A 15,147-nucleotide genomic window follows, 5' to 3' on the forward strand; every position below is an offset into this window, starting at 1 on the left:
GCACAACATATTCAACAATTCTATACATTTGACAGTTCTGCACATCACTCGATGCTTATTACAATCAGCATGGTCACCATCTGTCACCAAACAACATTATTACAATCCTATTGACTATATTCTCTATGCTGTACTTTTCAGCTCTGTGACTTATTTATTTTATAATTGGAAGTTTGTATCTCTAAATCCACTTCACCTATTTTGTCTATATTCCTTCCCACTCCCCCTCTGATAACCACCAGTTTGTTCTTTGTATTTAAGGGTCTGTTTTTTTCATTTGTTTCTTTGATTGTTTGTTCATTTGTTTTGGTTTTCAGATTCCACATATAAGTGAAATGATATTGTGTTTGTGTTTTCCTGTCTGACTTACTTTATTTAACATAATATCTTCTAGGTCCATCCCATGTTGTCACAAATGGCAAGAACTCATTCTTTTTATGGCTGAGTAATATTCCATTGTGTATATATACCACATCTTCTGTATTCATTCATTTATCAATGGACATTTGGGGTGCTTTCATAGTTTGGCTATTGTAAATAATGCTGCAACAAACATAGGGGTGCATACATTTTTTTGAATTAGTGTTTTTGTTTTCCTTGGGTAAGTATCTGGTAGCAAAATTACTGGGGCATATGGTATTTCTAATTTTATTTACTGATTGATTGATTGATTTAAAAATTATTTATTTATTCATTAGAGACACAGAGAGACAGAGGCAGAGACCCAGGCAGAAGGAGAAGCAAGCTCCTCCCAGGGAGCCCAATGTGGGACTCCATCCTGGATCCCGGAATCACGACCCGAGCAGAAAGGCAGGCACCTAACCACTGAGCCACCCAAGTGTCCTGGTATTTGTAACTTTAATTATTTGCGAAAACCCCATACTGTTTTCTATAGTGGTTGCGTCAATTTACATTTCTATCAATAGTGCACAAGGGTTCTCTTTTCTCCACATCCTTGCCAGCACTTGTTGTTTCTTATCTTTTTTTATAATAGACATTCTGACAGATATGAGGTGATATTTCATTTTTCAAAGAAGACATAACAGATGGCCAAACGATACTTGAAGAGAAAAAGCCAAATGAAATTTAGAGGAGTTCTAATTGCTAATAAAGGAATGCCATCTGACAATTACAGGTAAACTTTATATGGGTTAGAATATTTTCGTTGCCTACCCCATCCCCATAAAATGATCATCTTGTCCCTTTAACATGTCTGTGGCATAACAACAGTCTCTGCAATATAATTAGATGATGCTAAACCTCTTCATTAATGGCCCTGCCAGCATTCTGTCCTTGGATTTCAGGGAGTATCCAGCATGAAATAAAGACTTGTTATTAAACAATATTTACTGGCAAGTTGTGTTTATTAAACAGTGTTTATTGGCATCTTATCTTACTGAGAATCCTGTGGCTCTCTGAACCATGAATAGATTTTTTTTGGAGAGAAATTTATCAAGAACCTCTATTTTATTTCTGCTGCTTTCTTAAGAAATCTCATTTTAGGAATCTGTTAAATTACCACTACTGTTTATCAGGCCACAGAATTATCTCTTCTGAATTTCTAAAACATGTCTGCACTAATTATTCACTAATCATCAGTGATTATATGTCTGCACATGTGTGTGTATGTGTGCATGTTTCTTGAAACCAGAGATGATGTCTTTTAGCTTTTTGTATGTGTGCCATTCCCTAGCAGAATATGGCTTAAAGCAATATGTAAGTAACAGCAGTGTACAAAAAATACTAGTCCCTGCAATCACCCGCATTACCACTTACTTTCTGAGAACAAACTATTTTCCAACGTATTCTCTAGCTGGCACATTTATGGCATATTTTTCCTTTTCTACTTCATTGGTAAGAATTCCTGAGAGAGATTCTTTGTAGCAATTATCACACAAACATCTCATCTTTGTTAAATGCTGTCTTATGCCCCACTTGGTAGACATATTTGAGAAGCAAATACCCAAAAATGAATGATCACTTACAGGCATCGGAAAGAACTCGCATAAGATTATATATGCAGGCTGGATTTTAAATTGAGAGTGTCCCATACTTCACTTGGAAATATGGTCCTAAAACATGGCTTATTGGGAAGAACCTGATGTAACATTAACATTAGCATCAGTAATCCTGAATTCAACTTCTACATCTGGCAATTGCTAGGTGTTTTTTTGTTTTATTCTGGGAGCATTACCTCAATTCTCTTTTTTTAGCAATCTACAACAGCATGGAATACATTTTTCAGTGATGAAATAAGGTTCTTTTTGTAAAAATATCTTTCTTACACATACACAAAGACACACAAATAAAGATATATTGCATCACCAATGATGTCATTTATAGTATTCCAGGTTGGAGTTCATGTCATGTGAATGTGGATAGAAATATGTGAAATATTGGTAATTAAACATCACTTTCCCTAGGGGAATTTTTTTTTAAAACTATAAAATTTGGGATCCCTGGGTGGCGCAGTGGTTTGGCGCCTGCCTTTGGCCCAGGGCGCGATCCCGGAGGCCCGGGATCGAATCCCACATCAGGTTCCCGGTGCATGGAGCCTGCTTCTCCCTCTGCCTGTGTCTCTGCCTCTCTCTCTCTGTGACTATCATAAATAAATAAAAATTAAAAAAAACTATAAAATTTTAGTGTGTTACATTTTAAAAGCTTCTTATGACAAAGAACATTATGTGTATATTTTTTAATGATTTTATTTATTTATTTTAGAGATCATGAGAGTAAGAAGAGAGCCAGCAAGAGGAGGGAGAGGGACAAGTTAACTCCCCACTGAGCACAGAAGCCAATGTGGGGCTCAATCCCACAACCTTAGGATCATGACCTGAGCCGAAATCAAGAGTCAGATGCTTAACTGACTAGGCCACCCTGGAGCCCCTGTCTTCTTTTATTAGCTTTCAGATAGTAGATCCAAGAGAAGAATTTCAGAGCCTACTATCAACCCAAGGGAAAAGGTACAGGTGGAGAACATCCATAACTGTCTAACATAGACTATTTTGCAAACAGGCTGGCCATGGATCTAAAGTCCTATAAACAGGAGGATAATCTGCCACACTGTATTATTCTTTTTAAGAAAGAGCAGCTAATGACTGTAACTAAACACTAGCATGGGGAAAATAGTTTTCAAAAGCTGTCATTGTGTATACATTTTAAAAAGTCAAAACCCAAGATTTGATTTGAGAGATTTTAAGGACAAAGTATGGTAAATAGCTTCTTAGGTCAGAGCTTTGCAATACTATTTTCATTGTGGGTAATGTGAGGAAATAAGAAGAGAGAACATTAAATATGAGGTCCGCTCTCTGCTTGGATAATATTTCCTGTTTGTGTTATTACATTTCAACCATAAAGTAATTTGGCATTTGGATTTCACATCTTACCTATTTGTTTCTTTCGTTTTGTAGAAATAAAACATTTTCACTATTGATGTGATTTTATACATATAAATAAATAAATAAATATATATATATATGTATATATATATATATACACATATAAAATTTTTCCACACAGAGTATTTTGCAAATGTAGTGAGAGATCAATACAAGCAATTAAATACTTATACCAAAAGTCTCAATATCCCAGTGATCTGAATTCCTGAAAGAAATGGTAAAAAACAAACCTGGCTCTGAAATCTTAGGATATATCCCCAACACCTCTATCTATACTTTAGTGTTTTCATGCATAAAATAGGAATATTAACAGTATTCACTTTGTAGGGTTTTTGTCAGTATTTCCAAAGGGTACATTTATTAATTAAACTTGAGAAGTCCTGCTGTAAGGTCCTGTATTTCCCTTCCTATTAAATAGAGCTAAATGGTCATGATCTATGTTCACCCTTGCTTCCTCAGTGCACACACACCATGTACCTATATACTATCAGCTGTGAGTTTCTGTGCCAAAGAGATTTCTCCTGGTGCTGGAACTCCTTTGCTGCCCACTGAAGACCAGGAATACAGCTCTGAAACAATGTTTTTTGTTGTTTGAAAATAACCAGCTCCCTCATCCCTCATGTATAACTGCAAAGCTTGTATTCTGCAATGAATCCCAGAGTTTTTCCCAGTGAAGTTAAGCTCCAGTCCCAACAGTGGTAGCTACCATTTATTATCTGTCTTCTCTGTCTTCCCAATTTTGCTACCAGGGCTTTTTTACCTCCAAAAATAAGTTCCTTCTATATAAATTCTTATCTCTGGCTTTGCTTCTAGGAGCTCAAACCAAACACTCTATATGTCACTTCTTCCTAACATGGTGTAGAATATTCATGCAATTTTCATGTTCAGCTAATGTATTTAATCCAGTATAAGAGATTATCAACTAATGTTTTTTATACAATGATGGAAGTGTTTGTGTTCATCTGCATTGCTCCAATTGCTATGGGTGGGCACTGCCAGCCATGAAATACAAAAGCAAGATGTTCTTGCTTTTGCCAAATAAGATCCCCAAGGGAAACTATTTAACAAATTTGAGTCAATGATCACATTGCAAATATATGAGAACTTAGAACACAAGAAACCTGGCTTTATAAATCAATGGTAAAAGGTGAGATTGTTTAAATACATGGTGTTGAGAAAAGTACTCTTTCTATGGAAGAAAATAAAACTTTAGATTGATTAAAGAAGTATATACGGAAAGCAGAAAACTATAAAGTTATTAAAAGAAAAAGTAGCAATTCATTATTTGTCTTTCTTTCTTTCTTTCTTTCTTTCTTTCTTTCTTTCTTTCTTTCTTTCTTTTTTTAGGAATCTATTTTTTTGGCCTAGAGATCAGAAAGGATTTCTTAAACAAAACACCAATGGCAAAATTATTAACAATTTGATGCTATAGACATTAAGGATTTCTTTTCCAAAAAGGACAGCACAAAGTTAAGGATAAGTTACTAGGCTGAAAGAAAATATTTGAAATGCCTAAAAGTTAAGAAAGATTAATAAAAAACAAAAAACATGAGTAAAACTCATGAAAATCAATGCATATAATGATAGCAATATAAAATGGGAAGTATCAATGAATAACAAAATTGAAGAGGAAACACAAAAATCTCACAATCATATCGTAAGATACACAGAATATTTTGCATCTGAGAAATGCACATTAAAACAATAATGAGAATGTAAACTTATACAACTAAGACTGGAAAGAATTACAAATCCAACTAATGTCAAATATTGATATGGTTATGGAGTCTGTCTGGATGGACTAATAAAAGCTATGAAGATGAATAACACCAAAATCTTCGTGGCTAAAATCACTGAAGGTTTATTTATTGCTCATGCTATATGTATATTGTAGTGTCAACAGCAGTCTTCTGCTCACTGTGCTCAGAGACCCAGGCTGATAGAGCACAACCAAAATTAAACATTGTTGGTTATGCTAGTGGGAAAAGGAGATCCCTCTGGGCAAAGAGTGTGGGTAGGATTGGAGGTGGGATGGGGTGGGGTGGGCCTTTGGATTGGCAAATAAATTAAATATGGCACTTCTACCTCTAATTTATTAGCCAGAAGTAGCCGTATGTCTCCAACCACAGGAAATCAAAGGAGCCTTCATGCATTTCTGGTGGACGTGAAGACAGCTGTATTCATTTTGCAGAAAAACATGACAATACCTAGTCAAGGTAAGCTATGGCTCCATTCCCTTCCCAAGATCAATGACTTTTTAATGTTTCTCCCTTTCAGACCAAGGGACAAACATCTCTTAACTGCTTTCAGCTTGGGATGCTGTAGGGTCTCAGTTTTGTGTCCTAGATGATTCATTATTGCATTAGACCCTCCTAGAAAATGAAAAAAATATTCTTGCATTGGAATTTCCAATACCAATGAAATAGATACTTAAAACTTTTAGGTCTTTCTTGAATGAAACTAGTTTCTTTTGACATTATTTTTTTTTAATGTCAAATTTTTTTATTGTAAACAATAAAAAATTCAAAATGAAGGATATCTTTCATACAGATATTTCCTAATAACCCATGACAAATAGTGATTTTAAGCTATCTACTCTTATTTTAAGAATTGGATCTTTCTGCTCACCTTGGGACCATCGTCACCATGAAGACAGAGATTCCAGTCTTGTCCAGCTTCTCTGTATCCTTGTTGCCATTTTGGTACTTAATGCATTTTTCTTCTTCCTCCTTATTTGCATGATTTCCATTCACTCTGTGGTCCATTTGAATCTTATCCCAGTGTGCCTCTTGAAGAATGGTTTTCTTAAACTGCTTGTGGCAAAGAACAAAGCATAAAAGGGAAAATCATTTCTAGAGTGAAACTTCTCCATTCACATTTTTGAGCAACATTTGCTCAAGGTCTTAAGGATATAATCCAAGCAAAAAAAAAAAATCTGTCTGTGGCTGCTGGACCACAGATGCTCAGTGAGCCCTCAAAAATACACTCTTGCAGTCTGTTTCCTCTTGCTAGGAACTATTCCCTTTGGAATGTCAGATTGTCCCCTAAACTGATGATTAAGAATGAAAAATTAAACTTTAGGGAAGGCACGGAATTTCAAGTAAACAAGTTCTTGACTTCTTCCTTAGTGTTCTGTATGTAGAAGACAAATGTGATTTTCTTTAATATCTAAAACTTCTCAATTACAAAATTCTCTAAGCTCTCTTGACTTTCAAATTTGAATGTCTATCAGAGCTGGAAGCATTCAGTGTTTGTTTTACACATTGTCTCTTGTGCCTAGAAGATAATATATGCTTAATAAATGTAATTTTTGTTGAATAAATAAGTAAATGCTCTGGTTCAAAGAGAAGATAAGAATGCATTGGAGTGCAGTATTCCAAATATAAATAAGTAATTGGAATGGAGAAACTTGAACTTGGGAGACTAGAAACAGCATCAGATGATGAATCAGAGTTGCCACCTCCAAGGATCTATTGGTCAGTTTTAGAGTTTGAATTTTGTCTCCCCTAAATTTATACAGTTAAGTCTTAAATTTTGGCATTTTATGGTGTGACCTTACTTGAAAATAGAGCCATTGCAGATGTAATTATTGTAGATGAGGATATATTAGAATAGGGGGTGCTCCTAGTACAATAGGACTGGTGGTGACTTTGTAACAAGGGGAGATTTTTGTCTCAGTCAGGCACACAGGGAGACACCATATGAAGATTGGAGATAATCTGCCACCAGCCAAGGAAGGCCAAAGATTTCTGGTAAACCCCTAGGAACTAAGAGAACGGCATGGATTGTATTCTTCCTCATAGCCCTCAGAAGAAACTAATGTTGCTGACATCTTGATTTTGTTTCTAGTTTCTAGAACTGTGAGGCATGACTTTCTGTTGCATAAGTCACTTAGCTTATGATGCTTGCTATGGCAGCCCTTGGAAACCGATAGAGTTAGTAATACTAATCTTTTAAAAACTTGTTAGAAGTGCTTAAGCAAAAGTCAGTAGCTCACACAATATCTCCTCTTTATACTCAGATTCCACTTACTGTGGGAAGAGACTCTCTTTTGAGATATGCAATTAGAAAAATCTGAGTGATGGCTGTATCATTTATTACTGAAATACCAAGTGTGTGTGTGTGTGCACGTGTGCGCGCATGTGTGTGTGTGTGTGTGTGTGTGTGTGTGTGTAGGGGAAGATTCTGGAAGAGAATATGTTCCTAAGAAAGCTGGGTGAGTTTACAAAATGTTTCCATTTTGAAGGCACCAATTGCCTGAGCCTAATAGCTCCTGCTCAAAGTTTTCACATGATTAACTTATGGGTAACAAGACACCTTTTCCTAGTCCCTTATCTACTTCCCTAACTTTAAAACAAGAATCTTAGTAAATTTAATGGAGACCCAGAGACATTCATACCCTCTTAAGACTAGAGGTCCAAAAACAGTAAAAAAAAAAAAAAAATGGGGAACAGTTTAGCTGTTGAATCTTGTCTAAAAGACACAGGCTATATCAACTGCTGAGAATACATTTTGTCTTATCTTTATGCTTTGCTATAAGCAGGCAATCCTAAGATTGTTTAGGAAACTCACAACTGAGGAAGTGTTCAGGAGACTCATCGTCCAGCAGAAACGCCATCCCAACACCCAAGCTAAGAATAAAGGGTAAAATATTTTTACATTGGCTTCCACAGTGAATTTCTGGAACCATATTTATTACCTATGATATAGATGGGTCTTTGACATCATATCTATAGGATATATATAAAAAAATAAAGCACATGACAAATCTGAAGTGGTTGATGAGGGAATTTTTCCATAATTCCTTGAAAGAACCCGATTGATAGTTTTTCTTCTCTTCATCAAAGATTGGAAAGAAGTAGTGAACCAAAGTTAGGCATTTGAAATTAGGTGAAGAATGGAAGCTATTTACATATTTTTTTGTACTGTTGCTTTCCCACATCCTACTCTGACTCTTTTTAAATTTCACACTGGCCATTCAGAGCAAGGGGACATTTTAAGGGAGATGTTAACCTGTTATGAAGACATCTGCCCTGGCATTTGGGGCTTGTGTGGGAAGGAATGTCTTAGCCACAAGCAATTCCTGTTGGCATTCATACTAAGACAGCATCTAAAGAGATCCTCTACTCTTCAAAGTATAATAAAACACATATTTTAAAAACAGCAAACAGCATAGTCATTTGTGAGTACTTTGGGATAACCCTCTACTTAACTAGTTAAAGCATATATTTACAACCAATCTATTTTCATATTCATTTTTTTTGAAACAGATATTAGACTATCACCCACTAATTTTGTGACAATGTATTGGCAGAACAATTCTTAAGTTATTAGCAAGGTCTATGAAGATAACAAACGTAGAAAAAACATGTACACAATGTTTTGTAGAATCAAGAGTAAATAACAATGTCAAAGTGGAAACCATAGGAATGCAGAATCACTGGTCTTAGCCATCGACTAAATGTACGGATCCAGTTATTCTTTTTTTACAAAATTATGTGAACTTTGTTTTGCTTTGTTAAGTTATATAACCTGGAATTCATTCTTGTTTTTCTCCCTCAAAGGCTAAATAACACAGAGATAAAATATCAGTTGTCCTGAGGAGTAACTGAAAATGAGTTAATAACCATACATTTACACAGACAACTTTATTTTTGTCATTCTGTTTGTCTGAATGAAAAAGCAGAGGTATCCAAACTGAATTTTTCCTTTGCTGTTATTAGTCATCCAAATATTTGCGTTCCCCTTGACTTAGGGTTTTAGTCTAAATAGCTTTCAATATGTTAAAATAAGTAACACACTATTAAGTATTGGCAGAGTTTTTTAATTAGAAAATTGAATGTATTATGCAGTGTCTGTTAATTAATAATTTATTCAAATATACGCTAATTAAATGACTTTTTTCCAATGGCATTACATTTACTAAAATATTTAAATAGGTAATAATGTTGCCCCAAATTAAAATTGTATTACTATTTTCTTAGATTAAAAAACCGAGAGTCTTAAAGACTCCTTAAAATACAATACAAAACAAAATAGATTTAGTTACTACAAAGCATTATGTGTCTGCGTATGCAGCAACGTACGATGCTTTTCTGTATGATTTTTACACAACGTCACGATTTTAAATTCAGAGATATGTCCTTCCAGAAAATGTTTGGGTTTAAACAAAATAGAAGGCTTTAAATGAAATAAAATTGAATTTTAAATAAAAATATTACCTGCAAGGGCATCATTTATCAATCTATTAACAGTAATAAACTTTACCCTAATATATTAATTGATAAAAAATATGGAAAATGTACAAGGTTGAAAGTGTTTTTTGAAATCAATTAATATATTAGGGTGGTGGTAGGACCATACCTCTGTTCTGAAGAGGACTGGCTGCCAGCAGCCCATCCTTCACATCTCTACCCCTGTGCTTCTTTTTGCTGAAAATAGATTGAGCATAATTATCTGCCTTGGGACTGAAAGGCCCAATATCATCACCCCTTTTATCTCTGAGATGTCGGTCGTCTCATTTTCCTCTATGTCTAATCTCCCTCCAGAGCATACATTGTTATTCTGAGCCCACTTCCCACTCCCTACTTCCATCCCTCCCACTCAGCATTATTTTCGTCCTTCCCATCATTCTGATGACACAGCCAAATTCCTTTTAACCTTAATAGATTTATGACAGTTTTCTCTACCGTTTTGCTCTGAAGCTTGGCTCATTGGCACACAGCTTCTCTTGTGGGGTCAAGTGGCAGCTCAGTCGTTCCAACAAACTTGGTCTTATGGGCCTAGAGATGAGTAGGCATGCTCTTTGCTTTCTTTGCTTCTTTAAAGCTTTGGGACATATCTTACTTCCTCCTCTCTAAATTCCCCCAGTTTTAAATATCAAGTCTTCATATTATAACATTATCTACTGTATATTGGGCAAGTATCTACTGATCCTAAAACTAAGCCCTTAATTCTCTGAAAATATTAGCCTCTAGTAAATACCACTCGCTCCAAAGTACTCCTTTCCTAATTTTTGTGCTTGAAAACAACTGTGTGGACCTTTCCATAGATAAGTCTCTCTGTTTTTGACTTCCTTTACAATTATTTTGCCCTCCATCTGCTCAGCCACTCATCCACGTAGGCATGATATTTTTTTTTTTTTTAAACGTAGGCATGATTTTGTTGTTAACAACTGCAAACCTTCTATACTATCAATTTCAAGTATCACTGTCTGCCTTCACTTCCCACTTTGCCCGCCCCTTCCAGGGCTCTGAGTCCAACAATCCTAAGGTCTTTTCCTTGTCCAATTTCCCTTCATGTTATAATGACCATATGCTCTGGTTTGCATAAGAGAGTGTTGGGTTAAACCTGTTAGTTATCTCAGTATAAGAATGAATAGTGCCCTAGTTTAGAAAATAAATTATATGATTGCTTTACCTAATGTTCTCACTTTTTTTCTTACTGAGCCTAAGTTCTATAATCAACTAAAAGCTTTTCTTTGAATATACTTTTTGACTGCTTTGTCACTCTTTCCCATAATCAATTCTTTGGCAAAACCCCAACCCGGTTAAATCTGACTCTCCAAATACTTTATACCTGCACCTGTGTCTCAATGGGGCTGGAATCAAACACAAAACTCTGCTATATGATCTCATATTAAATTTACAATCCTCAACTTTAAGCTGTTGGGGAATCCTACTATCTGCTGGTCCATTTACTTTTTCCACTTTCCCAGATGATCATTTTATATCTTGTATCTCCTTCAGCTTCTAGAACTTCTTAACATTTTCACACTGAACTGATGAACTTCTATTTGAAATTTAACAAACTTTCACCCCCAAGAAAGGACTTGCCTAACACCAAACTCTCCACTTGTGCTCCAGACCCCACCCCATCTCACCTCCTCTTTTTGTCATATCCCAGGCACAATCTACTTACAAATACCACTAGCACATCTTCAAAATAACTTTCTTCCACTTTCACTGATGCTATTCTGATCTGAGACATTGACATCTCTCAACTGAACAACTGTAGCTGAATCACTTTTTTTTTTTTTTTTTTTGTACCAACCCACATCTCCTAGCCTATTTGCAGCACAGGTGTTAAGTGATATTATCAAGATACAAGTTACATCATATAATTTCTCCTTTCAAATCCTCCCAATGGCTTCACATTTAATTCCAAACAAAAGCCAAAATTCAACAATGACTTATGAAGGCCTATGAATGTCTGCCTACCGCCACCCCTTACCTTTCTAGTTTTATCTTCCACTACCCAATTTTTATTTATTACCACTCAGCCACATTGGCTTTTTTTTGCTTCTCCTCAAACACTCCAGGAATCTTGCTTCCCTAGGGATTTTTCATTGAAAGTTTCCTGTCCCTCAGATATCTTCTCTCTCCCACCCCCAAAGCCACAGGACTTAAGTCACAAGGACACCTTTTCCATAATGCTGCTGTAGTCCTTTCTCCTTAAAATGGAAGTCCCATCCCAAGCCAGACCCTCCTTATCCTTATCCTCTACCTTGTTTTTCTCCTTAGAACCTACCTTCTTGGGACACCTGGGTGTCTCAGGGGTCGAGCATCTGCCTTCAGCTCAGGACATGATCCCAGGTCTGGGGATCAAGTCCCACATCCGGCTCCCTGCAGGGAGCCTACTTCTCCCTCTGCTTATGTCTCTCCCTCTCCCTCTGTGTCCCTCACGAATAAATAAATAAAATCCACCCCCCCAAAAAAATTAAAAAGCCTACCTTCTATCTACTTGTATAAGTACTTCTTTTATTCAGGGGATTAATATACAGATATTTCCTTGAACAATGCAGGCTTAGATTGTGCAGGTCCACTTAAATGTTTTATTTTGTTTTGTTTTGTTTTTTCAGTAAATAAACCTATAGTACTGTAAATACATTTTCCTTTAAAAAAAACATTTATTTATTTGAGAGAGAGAGTGAGAGAGAGAGAGAGAAAGGCTTGATCCGAGGACCCTGAGATCATAACCTGAGCTAAAACCAAGAGTTGGTCACTTAACTGAATGCACCATCCAGGCACCCCTATGTGTCTTTTCCTTATGGTTTTCTTAATAACATTTTTCATCTAGCTTACTTTATTGTACAATACAGTATGTAACACACACAACATACAAAGTACAAGTTAATGGACTTTCTATATTATTGCTAAGGCTTTCAGCCAACAGTAGGCTATTAGTAGCAGAGGTTTTGAGGGAGTTGAAATTCATACATGATTTTTGACTGTAGGCAGTGTCCTTAACCCTTGTGGTGTTCAAGGATCAACTGTATTATTTCTTCTGGGATTCACTGATGATATTCACAAAATCCAATGGTGTGGTGGTGAGGAATACAGACAGAATATTACCTTTCTTCTTATTCACTGTAAAACCTCAGACATATTGTCTGACTTCTCTGATGCTCCACATCTCTATCAGTCTAGAGGAAGACTAAAATTGTCCTTTATTTTTCCTTTGTTATTTGGAGATAAATTACACATTATTAAATGTATATATAATGTTTATCATAAGACCTAGTAGAAATTTGTTTAATAAATATTTTTCCTTATTTTTAAATTACTATTATTGGAATCATTTTGACTATTGCTAAGATGGATGAAAAATTCAGCCTGCATTTTAAACTTCATCACATCCCTGTGTAATTTCTGTGAAATTATTCGATTATAACTATAGGGACACCTGAGTGGGTCAGCAGTTGAGCTTCTGCCTTCAGCTCAGGGTGTGATTGATCCCGGGGCCAGAGATGGAGTCCCACATTGGGCTCCCTGAGAGGAGACTGCTTCTCTCTCTGCCTATGTCTCTGCCTCTCTCTCTGTGTCTCTCATGGATAAATAAATAAAATCTTTAAAAAAAAGATTGTAACTATAATGGATAACTATAAAATTGGCAGCTTGGCACCCAAGCTTACAAAATTTAAAATTTTGCTCTTATGGTAGGCTATGTTGAAAAGCAAAATTTCAGTTGGTTTGGTGTCTGGAGAAAGTACTGAGAAAATATATACATTCCTTACATGACTAATTAAAACACCTATGTTTCAAGTATAAATAATTCAGTAACAAGAATTTCAAGTGGACAATTTAGATCTCCAATCCTGATAGTTCAGTTTATCTGAAATGTCTGTGAAAGGGAGGCCAAGATTAAAATGACAAAATCTTCAACTCACAGAGGGTATTTATTAGACCATCTTAGGGATTTCGTAAACCCAGATTCCAAAAGAATAGTATAAACCTGGTTCTCTTTGACAGTTCTACGTAAGTGGCTTAATTTCCAGAAAATGATACTATCACAACACCAAGCCTTAAAAAAATGTCTAGTTAACAGTTTTATTTCTAGTAATTGGTAATTGGATAAGATCTGAACTTTTTTGAAATAAGACTTCTGTAATGGTGCAAGAATGTTAGTAGGCCACTAATTTATCTTGCAGAGAAAGATGAATAACAAAGAGTTTTAAAACAATAAAGAGAATAATAAAGTTCTAAATTCTTCATTGTACAAATACAGAGACAAAAATAAGATTTTCCCCTAAATTGCAGAATAAATTTTTTTGTACATTGGTGTGTCAGATTACAAATGTTATCTATGTACTTTTACACATGTAAATAAACATCTATTTTAAGTGTAACCTTCAAAGTGTTGTTTGTTAGAGTTTGGAAAATGAAAAACACACACGCACACAAAAGAGATGGGTGATGGACTACATTTAAAAGAAAACAATCTTGCTGATGAAAAGCATTTTAAAGAGGAAGCCATCGGCCTTATCTCTAAAACGATCTATTCCACTGCAACTAATTACTCCCCAATATAGTTTGGAATTGGAAACAGCCCCCTACTCCCACCATCTAAATACCAGTGCACTGTAAATCCACCCTTCCGCCAGAACTGATTGTTGCAAGGAATAATTCAAACCAGAAATAGTCAAGTAGGGAGAATGCATACCAATCCGGCCTTCTTCATGAATTGCTTAAAACAACAGATTCTTGGCAGAATAACCCACAAAAGTTGCTCTTTACAGCAAGGATCAGTATCAGCCAATATTTCTTAATTTCTCCAGGGAACCCAAAGGGTGGAAACACTGTGAAGATAGGTCAACACCCTTCTTATAGGTTTCAAATTGCTAGCTGCTAATATTTTTTGAATTGCCTGCTTTTAATTATCCACATCCACATTGGCCAGTTAGCAGGTGAAATTGCTTAACTCCTCAAGGACTACATGTGGACTCAAATCAGCAATCTTTTCATTAATAACCTCTCCTTAGAGGAAACTTCTATCATATCAAGTGAACCCTCTCACCTGCCCCCATCTTACAAACGGAATTAATTGTTATCATTCCTTGTAAGCAGTTGAAAGGCTGCAGAAGTGAAACCAGGCACAGCACCCTGATAACTTTCTACAGACAAGTTGCAGGCAAAGCCAGACTACTGCGTGAAGAGAGCTGGCTCAGAACTTTCTTCCCCAGAAGGCACGAGAAGCAATCGTGTCATAAGAAACCTCTACAGGGCAATGAAGCAGGCAACTCTGAATCACGAGCGCTGAGGCCATACAGGAGCATTATCATATAGGGAGCCACAAAGACCTCAGACAGAAAAAATTCTGGTGTCACCTGGGTGGCTCAGTGGTTGAGCCTCTACCTTTGGCTCAGGTTGAGATCCTAGTGTCCTAGGATCAAGTCCTGCAGGGAGCCTGCTTCTCCCTCTGCCTATGTCTCTGCCTCTCTCTGTGTCTCTCATAAATAAATGTGGTCTTA

At 36.1% G+C, this 15,147-nt stretch overlaps 1 long non-coding RNA gene across 1 annotated transcript; it reads left to right on the forward strand.

Annotated features, from left to right (window-relative positions):
- Nucleotides 1-999: 999 nt before the first annotated feature.
- LOC112661850 (uncharacterized) lies at nt 1,000-12,076 on the forward strand. The gene is made up of 3 exons (XR_004811087.2): nt 1,000-1,135; nt 5,498-5,614; nt 6,007-12,076. It is a non-coding gene; the product is annotated as an uncharacterized LOC112661850 (long non-coding RNA).
- The last annotated feature ends 3,071 nt before the right edge of the window (nt 12,077-15,147 follow it).

Source organism: Canis lupus, chromosome 31 (genome assembly GCF_003254725.2).
Source record: "Canis lupus dingo isolate Sandy chromosome 31, ASM325472v2, whole genome shotgun sequence".
Taxonomy (NCBI): Eukaryota; Metazoa; Chordata; class Mammalia; order Carnivora; family Canidae; genus Canis; species Canis lupus.